We start from the raw sequence: 22,320 nt of genomic DNA on the forward strand, positions 1-22,320 counted from the left end.
AGTTGTACTCTGTAAGTGTCAAAAATGAGTACACTTACTGAGTACAACTTTGAACACCATGCTTGTTGTTCCAAAAATAATTACCAAAAGTAATTGCCCTCTACATGAAACTGCCGATGATGCGTTCGTGACTGTACAAGTGCATCACACTCCAGAGTGCCAGTTTGAAGGTTTGACAGTTCATCCACCCTGAATGAAAGTCTAGTGATCACAACAATATAATTGGAACTAATTAATTTCACTGCCAAAGTTTTGCAGTTTTAATAACGGGTGCTAATGAGCCTTTAGAGTTCTCTGTTTTTTTTGTTCCCACTTCCCACAAAGTACAATGCAAAGTTCAAATGTTCCCTGTCTGACTCCAATTAAGTCAAATTGCAGCTTTTGTCCTGTTTTTTTAATATATTCCAAACTAAACTTGAGGAAAGAATCGACACCAAAGTAAAATGGCCGACCACGCCTGGGGAAAAAAAAATGAGGAAAAAGTAAAACAATAACCTTCATTACTGTTGTGACAACTTGCTTCATCTGTGAAGGTAAACAGTAAACCACATTACACATTCTCTGTTTAAGTTACGCACCACGTTAGATTTATATTCTGGCTGTGATAGATAGAACAAGCTGATTAAAACTGCTGAATTATTCAACAGGAGCCAGTATCTGTTCTAAAGCTGCCTGTGGCCCGACTTGTTAATTGATTAATTGAAATGCAGAGCAGCGTACTGTGCTAACTAATACCCTGAAGGTAAGGACATGGCAGGAGCTCTCCTCTCCTCGTTTAATTAGCATTGCTTTGACACATAATTAATAGCACAGGATGAGAGAATCTGATCAGGTTTCATACCAGCATATGGCATCAACCATAAACAGCCACCATCAAGTTATTTAATGTAGGTTATTGTAACATGTGTTTATGCTACAGTCTGAGAAAGAAAGGACAGTAATATATATTTCAATATCAAGGTGAAACGATAATACCAACCCAGTTTCCAGAATATATTTTGGCATCTCTGTTTCTGTAAACAATGGATCTGTTACATTTGTAGGTTTCATATGTTGAATTTGTACATTTGAAACTCTCTGAGAACTTTTTGATTTTATGTTGTGACAACTTTGTGTGTTTAAGATCAGGATAGGCTGGACCCAGTAATCCCTTGGTAAGGGTTGGGAAAAGATAAATTCTGTCTTAAATTACCTGGTTGAAAATATCAAGCTGTCGGTTAGTCTCCTAAAATGGTCTGCTTCTTGGCAGCCATCTTGAACAGCTCGTATACACGTGTGTCACTTCAGAAATGTTAAAACAAACAAATGTAACACAGCGTTTGCAGACACTGACTTAGAAACGCTGCCTGTTTCCACTTAAACTCGAAAAAAAGTGGATTTTTGCAATTTAAGTTTTAAGTTGTGGTAAATATGTTCATTTGTTTTGATGTTTTGAAATCACAGGCAGCTTAGCTTAGCATAAAAACTAAAAACATGAGGTAACAGTTAGCTAGTATGGCTCTTTCCAAAGGTGACAAAATCCACCTGCCAGCAACTCTAAGCTCCATGATGTACATATTATAACTCATTCAGACTTTGGTTTTTGTATGTATTGTGTCTATCAGGGTTTAAATGTGAGCGATACTTATTTATCTGCCCCTCAAACAGTTTCAACAATCAGACCAACGATTGTCCAAACCTTGGAAACATGGACAAAAAGGTTTTTTCTCTGATGACGTTCAAGAGAAAGAAAGTCCAATAAAAAGCATTTCCCTCTGGTGTCAAAGCATCTGTCAGCATCACATGGATGATAAAAGCACATTAATGTATATGTGCAGTCAACAGCCCACACAAACCGCCATCCTGATGCACTACTACGCTAATCTGCCGCTGCCTCTGAAAGGACAGCACACGATCATCATCCTCCTCACCGAGCGCCCGTCACAGCGAGCGGCGACGTGGGAGGCTGTGTGGGAGACAGACATCAAGCAGATGAAGCCATCAACACAGCGAGGAGCCACATCGCCGCAGCGTTTAAAAAACAACTTCATCTTTAAACTGCCAGGTTTAAAACGCAGACAGAGGGTTGAAACGAGCGGCTGAGAGAGACCCAGACGTTCTCTCAGGATTCAGTTCGTCCACCGTCGATCAGGGGGGCCAGACGGCGGTGGGTTCAAGTCCAGCGTGGACAAGTCAGTACAGGGTGGATAGGTGGTGCTGTACTGTACTCACTGTGTGTGTGTGTGTGTGTGTGTGTGTGTGTGTGTGTGTGTACAGTTAATAATTGACTGAGTGATAAAATGAATTTCCCCGTGGGGAAAAATAAAGCAGTTTTTATTTGAATGCTGCCGGCTGCATCACTCTCACAGATGGCTCCAGGGGGAGACGTGTATCATAAAAATCTACTAATTCACCAGCTGCAGTAAAGTAAGTGATTTGAATATATTTGCCTCTTAATTGAAAATATCAACACATTTCCATAGAAAAAAAAAAAAAAGAAAAAGGTAATCTGCCTCCGTCACTCAGGCAGAGAGCACACGGATATTCACATCAGCCAGGCAGCTTAGCCAAATTAATTCATCTCAAAAGTGAGACATTAAATTGAATGGGGCACTTGGGACTCATAAAATGGAGGAAAAAAAAAATCACCACCGCTTCAGTTGAGGGAGTTATAATGTAGAAAATACTGATGCCAGAAACGCTTATTACAAACCGTTTCTCCTGCGCAATCCATTGATCTGACGGTAATGTGTTCAGTCCTGACACAGAAGGACGGTGAAGTTCCACGAGTGACGACTCGCACTGTTGAGATTAGACAAAAAAGATTTTGTGCTCATGGTTAAAAGAAAAAGCAGTGTTTGCTGACAGGATACAAACCCTGGTTTCTCACATAACAATCCGTGTTTACACTCATCTTTCCACCTCGACATCCTCCCAGATGTTTTGGGGCGGTAACACAAAGATGTGCTAGCTCCGGTTTTCACACAAAAGATGCTTTGTTTTTCTCAAGAAGACTCTTTAAGTGTTGCTGCTGTGAGGAAATTTGAAAAGCAGTTTTCACCCGTTTCCTCCAACTCCTTTGACTAATCACAGAAATAAATTAACTTAGATGCTGAACAAGATTTCTTGTGTTCATCTTTTAATAAAAATCCTAAATGTTAAGATGTACAGGTGTTTTTTACAAAGTATTCAAAGTTAGAAAGTCCAGAGATGCAGCGTGCTCGTCCATATTTAAGAGAAACTACAACCTTTTCCTGAAGAGAACCAAACTGTCGCCACAGTAGGGCTCTATACAAGGTGTGTGTGCGTGTGTGTGTGTGTGTGTGTGTGTGTGCAGCCTCTTCACCACAGCCGGAGTTTCACTTTACGGCCGTCCTCCCTCAGGAGACATTAGAAGACACATGCTCTTTAAAAAGAAACAACTTCTCTGAGGTTCTCCGTCTTCTGCTGCCTCTCAGACGCTCACAGCTCCTGAGGCTGGAAACACACACGGGACACTAAAGAGAAGAAAAGCGTTTGTGTCCCTTCCAGAAGTTTCAGAGACAAACGAGACAAACACCAATTAGGGCACCAGTCAGACATGTGGGATGTGGTGGTGAGGATCTCCTGTCAGAGTGTTGGTCACATCGCTCTCGACAGACTGATGTTGCAGGAACACTAAAACTTTTATATCTTGAAAATCTGCAGCAGCATTTCAGAACCCAACTGATAAAAACAACACTCCTCACACGGCGATGGTGATGACGGTTGTGGTCCAGAAGCAGACAATAGTTTCCTCCTCACCGGTATTACACACATTTGTCCTCAGCCTGCCTTTAATTTAATCGTCCGCTGAAGCTCGAGGTCAGTCGTATCTCTGACTTGATAACGCACTTCACAGAAAATTCAATTTGTCGTTAGTTTCTCCGAGTTAGACTTCGTCACGTTATTGCTTGGCGAGTGGTCAGGACTTGAAAAACCTCCAGCAGCTGCTCTCTGCATCACAACATCTGTTCACATACGTTAGGTGATTGTTAGAACAGACTATGTTTATGAGAACTGATGCAGCATAAAACCCCAGGAGGAACATTATGTTTCCTCTATTATAGCCGAGTAGTTGGTGGAGATTTAAGGTCTCTCTGATCACCACACTATAGTGAAAACATCATGTTCTGTACTGAATGCAACGTACTGTCAAATAAACCTCCAAGCATCAGATGATATAACCAGATACTCCTCATTAAAAAGGAACTTCTGCGTGGTTATGAAAGAGTCCCAGTTTGATCCTGATGTCTCTGTGTCAGGGAGGAAACTACTTCTACACAGTTTTTCTTACAGCTCCACTTTGTGAGGAAGTTGATCTGTGAGTCTCAGTCCCACCTCGTAAGATACTGATGCTGTCATGATTGCAGATCGTGTCGGTGTAGAATTTGGGTTTTCTTGGCGATGATGTTTAGAGGATGTTATCGATGTTACTGTTCTTGGTGAGAAGTCTTTCTTCTCTTATCATATCTTTTTAATGTCGACTAACATGAAGCAAGCCCCAAGAAGTTCTCTACAACTTAAAGGAGTGATGAAATAAGCCTCTTGTCTTCTACTGATAACTACTTCAAGCATCTGTTCAACTGATCTAAGAAATACCAAATGGATGCACTGAGTATTTTATGCCTCCGACACTTGTGGGAGATACAAGCGCTCTGTAGTTTTTACTTTATCAGTCTGATTCAGTCTTTGTTTAATTGACTGAGAACAGCATGTGAGGAGGAACAGTTCGAGGCTGTTTCTCCTTTCAAATATCACCCCAAAAACCGGCAACAGCGATTTCTTTTTTCTTTTTCTTTTTTTTTTTGCCCAGACATTAATATTAATGTCAGTGCAGAAACCCGACTTGCAGAGTTCTGCAAAACTGAGAGCCGAACACGAAAAACGCAGACACACACACTCGAAAGCCAGCAGGGGGTGAAATTGTCGAGGCGGTTTTGAGTGTCACTGCGGGAAAAACAGACAGAATGAAACTATCTGCTCATCCCGCTGGTATCTTCTCCTCCTCTCTTCACCTCCACTGACCCTTCGACCTCCTCCTCTTCCTCCTTCCTCCTTCCCTCATCCTCCTCTCACTCGTCCTCCTTCCTTCTCTCCTCACGTTCCTTCATTCCTCCTGTCCTCCTCCTGCTTTCGTCTTATGAAGTCAAATCATTTTTTGGCGATGTGTGGCGGCGCATCCAGAAAGCAGATGGCGTCTCTCTCACACACACACACACACACACACACACACACACACACACACACACACACACACACACACACATATACAGCAAAGTCAGTGAGGGATAAAATGGGAAAGGGAGTAGAAAATGTCAGCGCAGTTGTGAGAAACACAGAGGGAATACTACAACAGCCGGCCGACTGACCCCTAAAGTTTATCCTCTCATACTTCACACCGCTCTTCCTCCACTTCCTTATCCACCTTCCCTCCCTCCTCCTCCTCCTCCTCCTCCTCCTCCTCCTCTTCTGCCTCCCACATTAGCGCCTAACTCTGATTAAGCTCCGTCTCGTTCTGTTAAAGCCCAGCCTTCCACTTCCATCTCTAATGGCCACTGACTCAGCTCCGTCCTCCTCTCTAATGCAAACCGACCGGCCCTGCTTCTTCTCATCAGCAGTCGCCGCAGAGCAGCAGCAGCAGCAGCAGCAGCAGTCTGCAGCGCTGTGGTCACACCGAACTGACTTCATAAAAAATACACAGCAGTGACAGCATTAAGCTGCGATCAGCATCTATCCCGGCGCGTAACGAGGACGCATTAGAGCCCGGACTGTGAGGTATGAAGTTATGCAGATGCGCTCATGCAGACGACAGATATTAGCCAATTAGCCTTGCAAAAAAAATGTTGAATAATGCTCCTAATGTAGTGGCAGATACAAACAGGGTCATGATCATGCATATAAATTGATTTGAGAATACAACTTGCAGTTCTGTATTAATAGGGAATTTGAGCCTGATGAAAGACCAAGGTTTGATGCTTCCGGTATAATAAAGGCTGGACTGGGGGAGCAGCAGGTGCAGCTACAGCTCACTCAAGGCCACAGATAGGGGCCTGGGTGAGACACTTTGTAGGCCTTAAGGAAGTCAGACAAAAATGAGAATAGTAAGATGACAGTCTCGCGTGATCATGACAAGGGGGGTGGTCCAGGAGGGCACTGGTGACCTGGACCTCGGGTATAAAAGAGGGTGATCGGGGCAGATTTCTCAGTTGCCCCGGGGTACCTCATGGATTTATAACTCTTCTCTTGGAATAAACACCTTTTTGGACTGAAGACTTGCTGCCTCGCCTCTGTTTTGGACTTAGTCTCTGAGCGGTCTTGTCTCAAATTTGGACTTAGTCTCTGAGCTGTTTTGCCTCTGGTTTTGGACTTAGTCTCAGAGCCGTTTCTCCTCAGATTTGGACTTTAACTTTTGAGCGGAGTCACAGAGTCAGATAGTGGAATAATTGGACGGATAAGGAAGGTAGTCTCCCACTACATTTTGGCGAGCTAGCCAGGAGGAGCGGCCCGGTACACAGCCTGCGGCGGCGGACCGGGAGGGACGGGACGGCGGATCTCAGGCGCGCCCCACATACACCATTAAGGGATATATTTATATCTTTTCTTCATTTACGAGTGATACCGTCTACTCCTTCCCAGCCCCAAGTCTCAGGTATTGTTCTAAAAACCTCTCCAAAAGAACCTAAGACTGAGAATTATGAAAAATAAAAATTAAATTAAGATAAATTTAATTAAATTATTATTGTAAATTTTCCTTTATAAAAATTAATAAGTAATTTTAAGTATTGTTATTATTATTAGTTTTGGTTGTATAAAAAAATAAAAAAGTAATAACCTGAATTGAAGTATTTAAGAGGCATGGCAGCGGCCTTCAGGCCAAAATTGTGAGTATGTGTGATTGATAATTATATATGTATGTTTCATGTATGTTTATGTAAAAGTATGATTTAGTCAAGTCAGTTCATGTGCGCAGCGAATTATGTCTGATAAATAATGTTCATGCATAGCTTGCCCTAACCACCTTTTAATGATAAAACAAAGTATGTATGAAGAGGGATGGATAAATGTGAGAGAATGCTTTTTAACATGTTAATTTGCATGTGGATCTGTATGTGTCTGAGTCTTGGAAGTGGAATGGTGTGGTATGTTGTAAAATATGTGGCAGTACTGAGAATAATGGCACAAGGAAACTGCACTAAGCAGTTATCTGTTAAAACAAATAGCTCGAGCTGTGGAGTGTAAGGAGACGGGACAGATAAGTTGAAGATAAAATGCGCGTTGATGTCGGAACATGTTGTTATTGTTGTCTGAGTGTCTTATCGGTTGTTATCGTTGTTGTTATCCGAGGAAGTCGGTGATAAAGTGGTATTGTGGAAATCTGCAGAAGTCGCTAATAAATTGTTATTGTGGTTTGAGACTATAGTAAGAGGTTGTAGCGGCCCGTGAAGAGGGCCGAAAGAACTACAAGTCTAATCTGTAGTTGTTGTTGTTGTTGTTGTTGTTGTTGTAAGTCGTTAAATAAGGTGTTGTTGTGTTGTGAGATTTGAACAAAGAGCTCATTCGACCCGGGGGAAGGGTCAAGAGAACTGGCGGTCTTACGAATAATCATTGTGCCCTCTCAGGAATGATTTAGACGCGCATGAAGTTCTGTTTGGCGGGGAAGCCAAAATCGCTGTGCCCTCTCTGGAGCGATAAAAAGATAATGCGGATCCAAGAACAGCGCCTATGAAAGAGGGCTGTTATAGTGAAATAGCTGTAGAGTAGAAGAGAAGAAAATAATATAAGGCCTTTGTAAAAATATGTACATAAAGTGTGAAAACTGAAAAAAAAAATGCATGAATGTAAAATAGAGGAGTAAGGTACCGTGTAAATAATAAAATAGAACAAGTGAGGCAGGACAAATTAAAAGAAATAGATAATTGTAGTAGAAGAAATTGTTTTTTGTTCTTTGACAAAAATACGTAAGTAAACAGTTAAATTGTTTAAATAAAAAAAGAGAATAATAATCGGAAGGCCAGAGCAGGAGCAATCTAATCCAAAAAAGATAACGGCAGCAAGGAAGAAAGAATAGAAGATAAAAGTAACGCAGCGCCAGCTGTGCCAGTCAGCGTCCGACAGGATGGGCATAACACACAGTAAGCGGCCGACGGGACTGACACCCGCAGAATTAGTAATGTTAAAACACCCAACGCAAAAGAGAAAAATTCAGGAGTGCATGAAAAGATGGCACGGGGTATCCTCTGGAGCCACAAAGTGGCCGTTAGCAGGGACCTTTGACCTAAATTATTGTGACTGAATAGAGGCTGAATTACAGAGAAAAGACCTAAAGAATGATGATAATAAATGATAATGATAAGTAGAAGGAAACATGACAATTTCCACTGTGAGAAGTAGACGGGAGAATAGTGGGAAAAATTACAGTAGAGGTGAGAGAGAGAGGGCCAGAAGCAGAACACACACATACAATCAAAAATAGATCAGGGGAGACCTTGAAAACCAGCCAGCGCCCAGCACAGAAAACAATGAGACACTGTCAGGGCAGCTGCAATTTAGACTTCAGCCAAACCTTCTGCATTTAGCAGAGAACTTAGACTTGGAGTAGAGAGCAAGCATTAAAATCGATGCTGTGACAAATAAGTAATAAATAATAATAATAATATAGGCGGCAGGTAGAGCAGGTAGGCTCGTCATCGGAACAAGATACTGAACCCCAAATTTCTCCTGATGTGCAGTTGGCACCTTGCGTGGCAGCCTCTGCCATCAGTGAGGGCCCTGCGCTGAGCTGATGACTCGTCCAGGGAGTGCCCTGCCTTCACCCAGACAGATAACTGCGACTGGCTCCAGTAACAAACCCTGCGACCCCATAAAAGGGATGAAGTGGTGACGGACAACAATAATGATGCTAATAATAATAGTAATAATAATATTTAATAAACAATAAGAAAATAGTAAATAATAACAGAATAGTAAATAATAGAAGAATAGTAAGTAATAAGAGAAGTGTAATTAAAATAACTGATAATTATAGGCAAATTAAAGTAATATGATATGATAATAAATTGAATGATGAGGATAAAGTGGTGGGTGATAACACAGATACAAGCATAAAAATGAAAATAAAATAATTACTGATGACTATTGCGCCACTAAACGGGACATGGAAAATCAAGGTGTCAGAATGCATTTTTGGCTTGAACAAACATATTTTGATGATGAGGAAATTGGACATTGGAAACTGAGCAAGAAATCAGTCAAACATTATGGCATTTGACGAAAGTTGGTAATACAGACTCTTCCGGTTTGTAATCAATGTGCTGTAAAGAATATGATCAGGATGTGAGAGGAGGAGGAGAGACTCCCATTTGGAGTGTCAGAAAGTCATATAAGAGGCAATTATCTCTACATGAGGGGTTATCGTTTTGAGAGGGAGTAAGATATGAAGTGCCGTGAAAGTATGTGACCTCCACTCTGTTGTATTTAAGTCAGTAACATTTGGAAGACTGGAGAGAACAGTCTGGACCTTCCCTACATGCAGCATGCATTAAAGAGATCTGATTCATCACACTGAGTCTAACATTCTTAAGATATAAGATAATCCTTATAGGTGAGTAAGAAATTGAAAGGAAGTGACTTATGCAAACCTGATAAAGGGTAATACAATGAAAATAATAGCATATAATAGGAAGAAAATATAATATGATACAATATGAGATACTGTAATAATGATATGATACAGTACAGTATTACATGAGGCCCCACTACAATAAAATGGGTGTATGAGTGAAAATAAATATATGAAATAAGTATAAAGAATAAACTTTGTGGTGACATTCAGTGACTAGTATACAGCCTGTATACTACAGGGGTGCGTTGCTCGGAACGAATGTGTCATACAAACCAAAAAGTTACCCAAAGTTAGTGTGTGGTTGATGAGATCCATCCATACACTGTATGGGAAGAGCAGAATGATTGTGAAATTTGTTTGAATGATAAGTCCATTGAAAGTTTAAGCACATCTGTCCCAGTGAGTCAGCTGAAAACATAAGGAACAAAACCGGAAATTTATAAGCTCTATCTGACCCTCTTACAGGCTCTGCTGAAATAATGGCAGACAAATGGGGAAATAATGTGGTTAAAAATGTTCAACTTTGGCACTGTGTCACCCATGGGGTGCTTCCAGTAAAAGGCACATTAAGCACAGAATGTTTAAGATAGTGTAAAATATGTTAAAAGAAAAGGTAACAGGAAAGCAGGAAAGAAAAAAAGGTAGACTGACAAGTTTTTAAAATCAGTAGTGGGACTGAAACGGTAATGGGAAAATAGAGTTTGAGTAACATAAAGAAGAAACAATGTAGGGCCAGAATTAGGAATTGACCTCCTCCATGCTGTCTCCACACCTACAACCCTCCTTTAAACAATACCTTCTCCACACAAGGTCAGGCATCCCAGGATGACTCTGTGAAGGAGGGAGGAGGATAACCAGTACACCCTGTCTTTTCAGCCCTCTTTCTCTCTTCTAAAATGAGTCACAAATTAACCTTGCTTCTCCAAAAAAGCCTTTTTCTCCACCAGCCAGCTTCTACTGACTACTGACTGCGGAGTCGAGATCACTGAGGGGATGATGTTCCCCGACCCCGTGCTGAGGCAAACAAGGAAGCAGACTGTCATTGAGATCCAGAAGTGTTTTATACACAGGCCATGTCAGCCAAACAAATTGAAGGAGGCTACAGAGGTATCACCTGACACAAAGACTGGAGTCGGGTGGGCCACAGAGTCCTGGACAAAGATGGCAGGCACTGCACAACAGCCAGAGGAAAAGGAGACTGGGCCCGTATCAAATTATCAAGGAAAGTGCAACAGCACTGACCAGATAAGCTATGCTGCAGAAGTAAGGTTATGGGAACCCCGAGCTTAATCATCAAGAAGGGAGAGATCCAGAGGAATCCTGACCACATGCACCAGCTAAAGGTGTCTGTTCATTTCCCAGGATTCACCTTGACACAGCCAAAGGAGACAGCAGAGGTCAGAGGTCTGAACTTTGAGCAGCACATACACAAGACACACACACACACACACACACACACACACACACACACACACACACACACACACACACACACACACACACACACAGAGGGAAACACTGATTGAATGTTAAAGTCTAAGCTTTGCTTTCTGGCAGTATTTGATAGCTTTAGGGCTCTAAGCAAGTTTGATTTTTAGAAATATAAAAGATGCACATTCTGTTGTTATCCTGTTGTTGACTGTTAGACTAGGTTAAAGAAAATATCCACTCAGCCCTAGGGCTGTCAAGGTCATTGCTCATTCATCAGGGTGCCATTGTTGACTCTCTCATTTCACCATGTACCTCCCCCATCTTGCCCGAAAAAGAAACCAAAAAAAAAAAAAAAAGGGGGGGGGGAGAGATTTTTAAAATACTTTAGGGTCATAAATTAAGATGCTGTAATGACTGTGGGTTTTCAGTTACTGATTTAACAAATGCATATTCTAGCATTCCTGTTTATCCTGACTCACAGTTCAAGGTTGCTTTCACTATCAATGGTAAACTTTGTTCATGGATTTGGATGCCATAGTTTTCTTCTCCAGTCCAACTTTGTTCCAAAACCGCAAATGAAAACAAATGATTGCCTTATTGGATTTAGCAGGCTATTGTTGTCCATAGATTGAGCTTTTTCTCATTCATTTTTTTTTTTTATTCTTTTAGGCCTCCCAGACCATAGACGTCCCTTAAAGAAAAAAAATCATGAAAATAAGACATTTCTGAAATGAGGTGTTTATTTAAAAAAAAAAAAAAAAAAGAGTAGTCCCACGGTGACGAAAAGTGATTAATAGATCATTATTTTTAACTTTACGTAACTTTAACGTTATGACCATATCTGATATAATTATGTGTCCTCTAACTGTTTGTGTTCTGCATGCTGTTTCATTTAACCTCAGAAAACCAAAAAGAACAGATAATTAAATATGTTGCAGATAGGGCGCAGTTTGCCTGTCGAATTTTGATGCAAGACGCTCCAACTGGTAAGCAACCTTTAGCATACTATAGCACCAAGTTAGATAACTCTGAGGCTGGTCTGCATCCCAGTTGTCAGGGACTTGCAGCAGCAGCTTTTGCTTTGAGAGAGCCTCAACAGGAACCATAGGACACCCAACAATACTGTATACATCTCACCAGATACATGCCCACCTCACCAGTCCAAGGTTTGTGCTTACACAAGCTAGGTTATGAAGTTGTGCTCTCAGCAACAACTGAACATCCAACGCTGCAATACAGTTAATCCTGCAACATGGATGATGATACCCATAGATAGAATGCAACATGACTGCCTTCAAGCCACAAATGTGTTTCTGAGACCACGTGAAGATATGCATAATCAGCCAATAACAACATATCTCTCTCTCTTTGTAGATGGATCCTGCTTCAGAGACGTGACAAGCAACAACACAGGTTAAGAAATTGTACAGTTGCTGCCAGATGATATATTTACCACAGTCCAAACAATCTATCTTGCCCAACCATGCTCAGCACAGCTTGCAGAAATTAAAGCTTTTAACTGCCGCAAAGCAAATTATCAGAAGGCAAGCGGTTAAATGTATACTCACAGTGGGCTATGCATACGCAGTGTGTCATATATATGGAAATATCTGGAAACAGAGAGGTTTTCTCAGAGCGGAATGGCACACCAGTAATGCATGGAGCAGCCATCTTAACACTAATTCAAGCATTCATCTATCAAGTGTATCAGCTATTATCAAGTGTGCTGCTCACCAAAAAAGCAGTTCCCTAATAGCCAAACGCAATAGCCTGGCTGACGAGGCCACTAAACAAGCTGAAACCGGTACATGTGTTGGACGGTTGAAGGCAGCCGAAAACTGTGAACCACTCACCATTTTACCATCCTTAATAGCAGCCCAGAAGGAGGCTGACATACGTACAGTTAGTGTGGTTAAAACGTGGTGATATTAAAACCACTCAAGAAGACCACCAGAAAGGTTTATGGTGTAAGCACAGTAGATAAAACTTTAGCAGAATGTTTGTGCAAACAATACTCTGAGGAAAGCCTTTCCTGCTGCAAAATTATACAAATTATACAAATGTGTTTGCCAGAGTGCATGAATTCTGATAACGAGTCATCTTTTGATAGAGATAAAGATTAAACTAGGAGTTTGAGACCATGGACTTCTGAAAATAAAGACAGTTCAGGCTAAAAAGGGCAGAGACTATCCAGGGTGGAAAAAAAAAAAAAAAAAGAGCACTCTTCAATTTGGGCTAAGAGAAAAGAAAAGGGTATTTGTAGGACAGAGAAATGCAGGTTAAAATACAGCCTTAAGTCCATGGACGGCAAACATCGGATAAATAATCAAAAAGCAAGGTAAATTAAAGTCTAAATTAAAGGAAATGTGAGAATAATGCATGCGAGAACCAAAACTGAAAAAAACACACACAAAAAAAAAAACAATCTGAACTGAAAATAAACAACGATAATAGTTGTTAACAAAAATCGAAGACCAACAAAAAAGTTTCAGTTAAACCAACAATAAATGTTCGAACATTCTTATGGGGGTTTAATAAAGTAAAAAAGTAGTGTATGAGGTTGTTGACTGTGTGTTGTCAACTACCTGTGTCTTGAGTGTGTGTTGAAGAATCTACTGGAAAAATTAGTGTTTCCTAAAATAAATTGTGCTATTTTGCAGTGTTGTGTGATTTGGTGCTGATGTAACTGTCAGACATTGGAGACATTTTTGCTGTTCTAAAGAGCTTTGTATTACTGTTAATAAGTGGTTAAGTGTGTTGCAGTACTCAAACGATGTGAAGGTTATTAGACAAACTTGATAGTTCTGGTCTAAAATGTGTGTGCTAATAGATATATTAGTATTGAATGTGATTTATGAGATGGTTGTTCTTGTGTGTTGTTTTTGACTTATGAATACTATTCGTGCAGGCTAAGAGTTTATAAATGCATGTGTAAAGTGTCGTTGAGATAAGGAATCCAAGTGACGGTCGGTTGAGGTTACAGCCGAGGAGACACATCCCCGGGCAGGTTTTATATTGTTTTAAGAGCGGGTTCCTATCTCGCTGATGGCTGAGGGAGTTGTGTGCTGAAAAGTTGTGTTTCAAACTGCAGCTCCATTGCTCCTCCCCTGGTGTGTGTGAGAGGGGGGATGCTAGCGCCCCCCGCTCTACTGCACGTCCGGTGTGACGTAATCACCCTCCCTTTCTCTCCTCGCTGTCGACTGGGTCCAAGCTCAGTGAACTTTTCCTTTTTTAGTACATCAAGGTTTTGTTGTGTATTTTTTTGTTGTTGTTGTTTTTCAAGCTCCTTTCAGCATGCTGTCTCATTAGTGGTTGTTGTCTGAAGTGAATACCTATATGCAAGTGATATATACAATTTACGACGATTACATATAAGCTGCTATTTCAAATATTATAACCAATTGTGTTGCAAATACAGTTTAAGCCAGTTTATATTCAAGTAAACGCTATGATCTGTTCTTTGGAGTTACAGGGTGTGAGCTGAAGAAGGCTGTTGTTAATCAAGTAGCATTTGACCAACCTACTCTATTGCCCAAATGGTGTGTTCATAACAAAGAAATTCAAAGCTAATATTAGAACTGAAATATTAGAAATGATATATAATGATGTTGAAAATACTGAGATCCTTTACAAAAAAGCATATATATAAAGTGTCTGTGTTGATTGCATCATGATTTTCACATCAAAGTTCACATACCTGTTACAGAAGAAGTAAAATCATCATTTTAACTACAGAAACATCAAGCATCTAATAAAAACATACATATAACATGTCCACAGTCACAAGGTTCAGTAGAACATGCCAGTGGTATATCAAAAACTAAAATAGCCAAAATCATGGCTGATGGTAATGGTAAACTCACCTGAGAAGATGCTTTGCCATTAGCACTAATGTCTATGCACTCACAAACTAACAGACTAACCCATCTAACCCTGCATGAAATGCTCACTGGATGCCCAATGCCACTGCCACAGTGCAGGGGCCCTATAGAGGGACCGCTTCAGCAGCACTATTTATGGGGTTTAACTCAAATCTACAGATGTGTCCTCCAACAGGTGAAAGACTGATAGTAGTGTCGGAGAGGCTGCCGAGGATGATGCCACCAGCACAACCACGGGCAGTGACACCCTGGAAAGCGCACGTGCAGGACCGTCCGGCCTGCAAGATATACACCACCCGTCCACGCCTGAATTCTGGCCAGAGTCAGAGCGTTCTCTGACTCAGATTAATTTGTTTGTTTTCTTTCTTTTTGTGCTAACCCTTTCAGGTTTCGCAAGGGGGGAGGTAGAAAGAGAAGTCCTAATGACATGTGCCACTATTAACACACCACATGTTAACTGTGCACTTACCATGGTCACCTTAGCCACAATTACAAGGGCATAGTGAAAATGGGAGAACTACTACATCTTCTGTATGTAAAAGCTGACACATATGGTTGTTCACTAACCACCGATGGCACAATAGCTAACGCTCCAGGTTAACATTGGGTGGGACTACCCCGCACCACTGACTGTCAAGAGAATGGATGGTGACATTACAGGTAATACGCACAAACACGTCATGTTAGGACACAGAAACAATCAGAAAATGAAACTTTTAGAAGCCAGTAGATGGATTCGGCTAAAGAGTAACTGAGAAAAAAGAGATTTGGCCAAACTAAGAAGCACAGAAAAAGACCAATAAGAGTGTATTGTACGTTACAAACGTCAAAAGAATACCACTGCCAGGAAGTCACAGAGGTGACTGTTCGGATATAACTGAATGTCTTGCTTGTTGTGCAGTGCACATGGCAGTGAAATTGGATAGATGGAGTTCCAACTCTCAAATATGCCAATGAAAAATTAAAAACAATGACAGCTATGTAAACTTGATAAACTAATCTTCCTTTTCTGTGTAGCACGAGGACGAGTTGGTGTATGTAACCTGGAGAAACACAACCAACCTGACGTGGTGAGACTAATGAAGTGCAGCAATGAGACCTGGTATCCGGCCACCAATGGGGGCAATGCTACCACCATAAAAATGTGTGAATCCAGCCCTTCAACAATTAGCCCAACCACAACTACAGGATGAGCTCTCCGTGGATAATCAGCTAGGAAGACAACATCATGGATAGAGGTCAAAATGTAATTTAGATAAATGTGCCAGCAAGGCTGTGAGCCTGGCTAAGGTTGCTGTCCACTCCTGCAGAGGAACAATCCAAATGGATACAACAGAGCAGAGGTATCTGTCAGTGCCTGCACCCTCCAGGAAGAAGGGTGAGCTATCAACACAGAGACTACTGTACAAGGAGAGAGACAGGCTGACAGGTTTATAAATTATGTTCCGACAATTGTACGACGATCCCTTGTATTCAACATAGTTATGTAGAGTCAAATGTTGTAAATGTGTTGATGAAGAAAAGCGGGCACTCATTTGTGAAGGTCACGTCAGAAAGCTGAGTGCCATAAAAAGCACAAGAAATGTATTAAACCAGTGTGGTTTACAGGAAACCAGTAAGTTCATAGGGACTCTGGTGTAATGTTGGCCTTAGGGCCGCCACACTAACCAAGGCAACACCACGGGTAATATGTCACCAAGGCTAACAAATAACCCAAGCGTGTCATTTAAGTCCAGGTGCTAAGATTGGATAGAGCTCTTACCTGTCTTTATGTAATTGGATCATTGGAAAAATACCAGAAGAAATTTTTTTTTTACAAAAACAAAAGGTGGTATGAGAGTTTTATGTCAATGATCTAATAATTACTGATCTAATGTTCGTTGAACTGACCAAAAAGGGATTGTCATTACAAAGTGTGTCTAGATAATATTCTAATTCTAGATGGTTTAAGATGGTGGAAGGTGGTTTGTCTATGTAATCATATGCTTTTCTGAGAAAAAGAGAAAAAAAGGGCTATGATATATTCACATGAGCACGAATTACCTGATTATGCATGCTTAAAAACAAATCTAGAAGTGTTGAGTGGTGTAGTGCATCTAGAGTTTGATTCACGTGTGTTACAGTCACAAGTGCCTTCAAAGAAGTTAACCACAATGTGTGATTTAATGCTGTATGTACACATATTATGTTTGCACCCACAGAACAGGTCAGTTGGTGGGCCACATGGCAGGGCATTTTACCTCTCATAAACAGCTAATTGGAGAGGACGTTTCCCCAGTCATGTTGCCAGGTCAGAATAGAAACCTGTCAATGAATATCACTGGGTCATCTGTTTGAGGGCAGGTCCAGAAGATGGCTCAGGGAGAGCTCTCAACTATCGTCTTGATAGTTGAAGCACTTCCCTGTGGGTTGATACTCATTATCAGTCTCGTAGGATGGGGTTGCATTTACACTGTTTGAAACTATATATATCGTGTGTCATTTACAGTATACTCAGGCTGTTGTTTCTGTTATGATGATAAGACGACTGCACTCCCTGATGTTAAAGTTTGAAGTGTTGGTCCTTTTAGAAGGACCAAAGGGGGGACTGTAGTGGCAGATACAAACAGGGTCATGATCATGCATATAAATTGATTTGAGAATACAACTTGCAGTTCTGTATTAATAGGGAATTTGAGCCTGATGAAAGACCAAGGTTTGATGCTTCCGGTATAATAAAGGCTGGACTGGGGGAGCAGCAGGTGCAGCTACAGCTCACTCAAGGCCACAGATAGGGGCCTGGGTGAGACACTTTGTAGGCCTTAAGGAAGTCAGACAAAAATGAGAATAGTAAGATGACAGTCTCGCGTGATCATGACAAGGGGGGTGGTCCAGGAGGGCACTGGTGACCTGGACCTCGGGTATAAAAGAGGGTGATCGGGGCAGATTTCTCAGTTGCCCCGGGGTACCTCATGGATTTATAACTCTTCTCTTGGAATAAACACCTTTTTGGACTGAAGACTTGCTGCCTCGCCTCTGTTTTGGACTTAGTCTCTGAGCGGTCTTGTCTCAAATTTGGACTTAGTCTCTGAGCTGTTTTGCCTCTGGTTTTGGACTTAGTCTCAGAGCCGTTTCTCCTCAGATTTGGACTTTAACTTTTGAGCGGAGTCACAGAGTCAGATAGTGGAATAATTGGACGGATAAGGAAGGTAGTCTCCCACTACACTAAGTAACATATTATGGGGCCCACTTTTCAGATTCTCAAGGTGAAACTGATTATTCTAATGTAGGGAGGGACGTATGAAAATGTGACATTAAAATTCCCACAGCAGTCTCCGTCTCCGGAGCTCAGCAACACCACCTGCCTCCGCCTCTCCCTCTCTCTGCGTCTTGAGCCTGTATTTCATCATTTTTACTCGGTGAGAGTGAGAGTGAAGGCAAAGTCAAACTTTCAAAGTGTGGGAGCTTAACATAACTCATGACCATGGCTAATAGGATGACCATTTATTAGAAAAGGCAGCTTCTTTGATATCAGCTCCTGGGTTCTGCCGCTCCTCCGTCGCCGAACGTGTTTGGCAGTCATTTGGCTCGCGGGCGTGGGTGCGGTTGCTACGAGGTGTAATTTGTTTTTAAATGCCAGGAAAATAATAATTGTTTTCTCAGTAACATTTAACAGAAACACCCACAACATCCTGGGTAGTCAGAAACGAATGAGTAAGACACAACTGATGAACTAAATTATAGAGTTAGAAGCACAACGTGAAAGTTATAAAGTTTCTTGCTGACAAGACGAAGAAGTCCAAACACTGGATTTTAATAAAAGTAACATTTCTTTCAACATCAGAGTGAAGTCGTTGCCTCGACAGTCTCTTACTCATGGTCATGTTATTTATGATTTAGCCTCTTGATTTTCCTCTCCAAGTGCAGCAGATTGATGCATTTAACTTTTAACAATTTGTGCACATTTCTTTTCCCGAGCGACCGTGACACTGGACCCCACTCAGAGGCTCCGCGGTCCACCCACTACCCTCTCATGAAATCCTGTGGCGCAACACTGACTGAACCAACGTGATTCAAAGTGATCCAAGGTCAAAACAACACACACAAGAATCTGTCAACTCGAACAGAGATGACTAACCGAAGGTTCAGCAGACAATCAAAAAGACATTCACAATGATATTTCTGTTTCTTCTGGCAACGATTTCAAGAGACGTCGTTCCAAACGAGCAGCAAACTCGTCCATCCATCCCAACCGTCTCCCTGAGTCTTACTCACATCAGTTAGTATCGGGGGGGTTAAACGTGGCCGATATCTGTGAACAAACTAGCAAGAGAGAGAGTTTGCATTCTGTCACAGATGTGTAATTCACTTTTTTAATTTGTATTAACTGCTACCGCGATATTTCCCCAACCAAGTATACAGTTTCCTTTTTCTGAGATACTGAGATTTAACAGGCGCAAACACAAACAGTTTTTCATGCAACAACTCAGAATCCCACCAGGTATATTTCCCTCCTCACCTTCTTTACTTCCAGCGGCTGTATAACATATTCATTGATGTGAGACTGGCTGCTGCCTTCGGTCTTGATTTTGCACATTTCTTCTCGAACACCTTCTAAACACTCACCCCTGACAGTGCGTAAACACACAGTGAATACGTTTCGGTGGAAGACGCCCCTGAACATCAGCCCTTCAACACGAGTGATAGACAGTCGTGACTTCCACAGGTCAACAGAAATGACGAGAATCTCCCATGATGAATGGCTTTATTTTGGGATTTCTTCTGTGGGCAGCCTTCGATGTAATACAGTAGTCCAGCAGGACGGCGGCACACTTAACCGCCTGTTCCTGGGTTAATAAATCCTGTTTCATGACTGGTGGCTGCGTGTTCGCTCTGTAACCTTGAGTTCATCAAATCCCATTCATGGCTCCACTTTGTCTGCACGCATTTCCATAAATGACACTAAAGAAGAAATATGAAAGGGAATTATCCACAGCTACTTCTCTCTCTCTCTCTCTTTTTTTTTTCTTCCTCACCCTGGCTCTCGCTGATGCTGCCCTCTCATGAATCATAAAGCACCAGGAGGGTTTACACTTCACCATATTCACACCTCGTAGTTCATATTCACAGTTTTATGTTCGTCTCAGTGCAAACAACCGGCTCGCTGAGAAGCAATAAATCCACACGAGACGGGGCAGTGCCAGAACCTGAAATAGGCTGCTGAATTTGCACCAACCTCAGCATTTTCTTAACCAGGCCAATCCTGGAACAGACGAGAGGGTTACTTCATGAGCTCGAGAGATTCAATCAAGCGCCCTTAATATTCCCCCTGGAGCGTCCACAGCTTAAATAACCAACTCTTTGAAGAGCCCAGTCGCCTTTATTGAATGAGTAATAACACCCCTGAGTTGGCCATTAGGCCTGCAGCATCTCAATCACTTCCCCTCAGCTTCAAACGTGTGAATGACCAAACAGATCTGGCTTTAATTATCGGAAACGCTCATACCAAGATCAAGGCAAGGAAGTCATGATCTGCCTGTCGTGATCACAGGGCAGCTGAAGGACACGGAGCAAACGATATCTCAGAGCCCGTCTGAATATGAATTAAATTCACCTTGACTTTCACCTGACCAAACATCTGACTCCCGAAAACAGCTTTTCAAACCCGACAACTGACCTTGAAGCAGGACGGGCCGCCTTTCTTTCCCTCTGCGGGCGGGAAAATAAACGGATGACTAATAACGGCTTTAAGTTCAAAAACTTCTCCGATCGAGGACGACTGGGAATCCTTTGACTCCTGCCATCATCTCAGCACATCAGCACACACACGCACACAGCGGGAGTGTAGTGGTATTATCTGTCATTAGGCTAGGATTAAAGTCATTTAGTGTTCTTGAGATTATCTGTCATTAGGGTATGATTATAGCACACACTCCAGTGGCTCTAAATCAGCTCAGACGGAGGATAAAAAACCTCTGGGAAGACTGATGAGGCGAAGAGAGAGAGAGAGAGAGAGAGAGCAGTGAAGAGCAAGACAGACAGCATACCTGAAGACGGCGGTCGGGAAAGTGAGGGCAGCCATTCAATCCTTCATGTGTGGATGATGAGTGAGATGATTAATGACTTTCTGCCGCTGCAGAGCTGGAGAAGATGGTGTGTTGTATGAATAAATGATGGGTTGTGTGTCATCGTGGCTGGTTCGTGTATTGAACGCAACATGACCCCGTTTTCATCCCCAGTCTCTGCAGGGAACATGATCTGAACATGAAGAGGACGGAATCATCTGCGTAGATAATATCAGCTGTAACTACAAGCTACAGCATGGTGTGTGTGTGTGTGTGTGTGTGTGTGTGTGTTGTACGTATGTTTATAAGCTACCTCAGGAGTAGTTTCACTCACTCAACTCAGGGATCTAATAAGGAAACGTGTGATTATTTAAATGAGTTTGTGTGATGATTGTTGCACGCGACTGACTCTTGCATCTATATTTAACATGTTCTTTGGTCTTGATCTCAGTGAGACTTCCTGAATAAATACGGATAGAAGGGATGGCGAAGACGAACTGCTACGATGAACGAGGCTGAAGCTAAAGCTGATTTTCCACTTGTCCGTGGTTTTGAGAGAACGCTGAAGAAAAGCCCCAGAGCAGAGACAAACTGGTGCCCTCTCTCCATTTGTGAACAATTTAAAAACACAATCCAGAGCCTGCAGGTGTGTCGCCAGCGCCCGCTGGATATCTAGGAGGATAAGTACCTGGTTGAATCACTCACTGGTCGGGGCGCCATGAACAATCTCCTTCTCTGGGTTCAGAGAGCTGCTGCAGATGTCAGCAGCTCTCTGAACTCTTATCGTGCATCAGTTTGTGTGGAGAGGCCACAAATAATAACAGTTTCTATTCAAAACCTTTCAGTTTGTGTAATGGCGTCGTCCTCGCTGAACCACAATGTCAACAGGCAGTTACACCTTTTCTGTTCTGTACTGTTTCTGTTTTAATCCTTGTTTTTCTTGCTGCAAACCAAATCACAAACAACCGACTGGACCTCCTGTCGCTGATCAGTCATGTAGCGTGTAAAGCGCAATGATTACCAGACAGGAAGTCATGTAGTGTGACCAAGGTATAAGGCACCAAAAGAACCAGTGGAGATGAAGGCTGACTGTTGCGTTGCCTCCCGCCTATATTTAAAGTTTGGTTAGGTGATCATGGTGTGGGAAATATCATAGACTTGCTTTAATAGAAACAGTGTTGACTTTGAATGTCAGTCTCATAGTATTTCCTATAGGTGCTCGGCAAAAATTGCTTTTTTAATAGCACTGAGGGTAATTTCCCCTCGGCAGAACTGATGTAGAGACCGCTGGAATAAAACTGTTCCTCATTAACAGCTCTATAAATCAGCCACCTCGTCATAG

General features: G+C 41.9%; 1 protein-coding gene and 1 long non-coding RNA gene across 4 annotated transcripts in view; one reads left to right on the plus strand and one right to left on the minus strand.

Moving 5' to 3' along the window:
* LOC119010717 (contactin-associated protein-like 4) overlaps window positions 1–22,320 on the minus strand; it is a 105,448-nt gene that overhangs the window by 74,306 nt on the left and 8,822 nt on the right. The gene's annotated exons all lie outside the window — the stretch shown is intronic.
* LOC119010718 lies at window positions 6,667–16,745 on the plus strand. Its single transcript, XR_005072044.1, has 2 exons — window positions 6,667–11,019; window positions 12,428–16,745. It is a non-coding gene; the product is annotated as an uncharacterized LOC119010718 (long non-coding RNA).

This window comes from Acanthopagrus latus, chromosome 21, assembly GCF_904848185.1.
Source record: "Acanthopagrus latus isolate v.2019 chromosome 21, fAcaLat1.1, whole genome shotgun sequence".
Lineage (NCBI taxonomy): Eukaryota > Metazoa > Chordata > Actinopteri > Spariformes > Sparidae > Acanthopagrus > Acanthopagrus latus.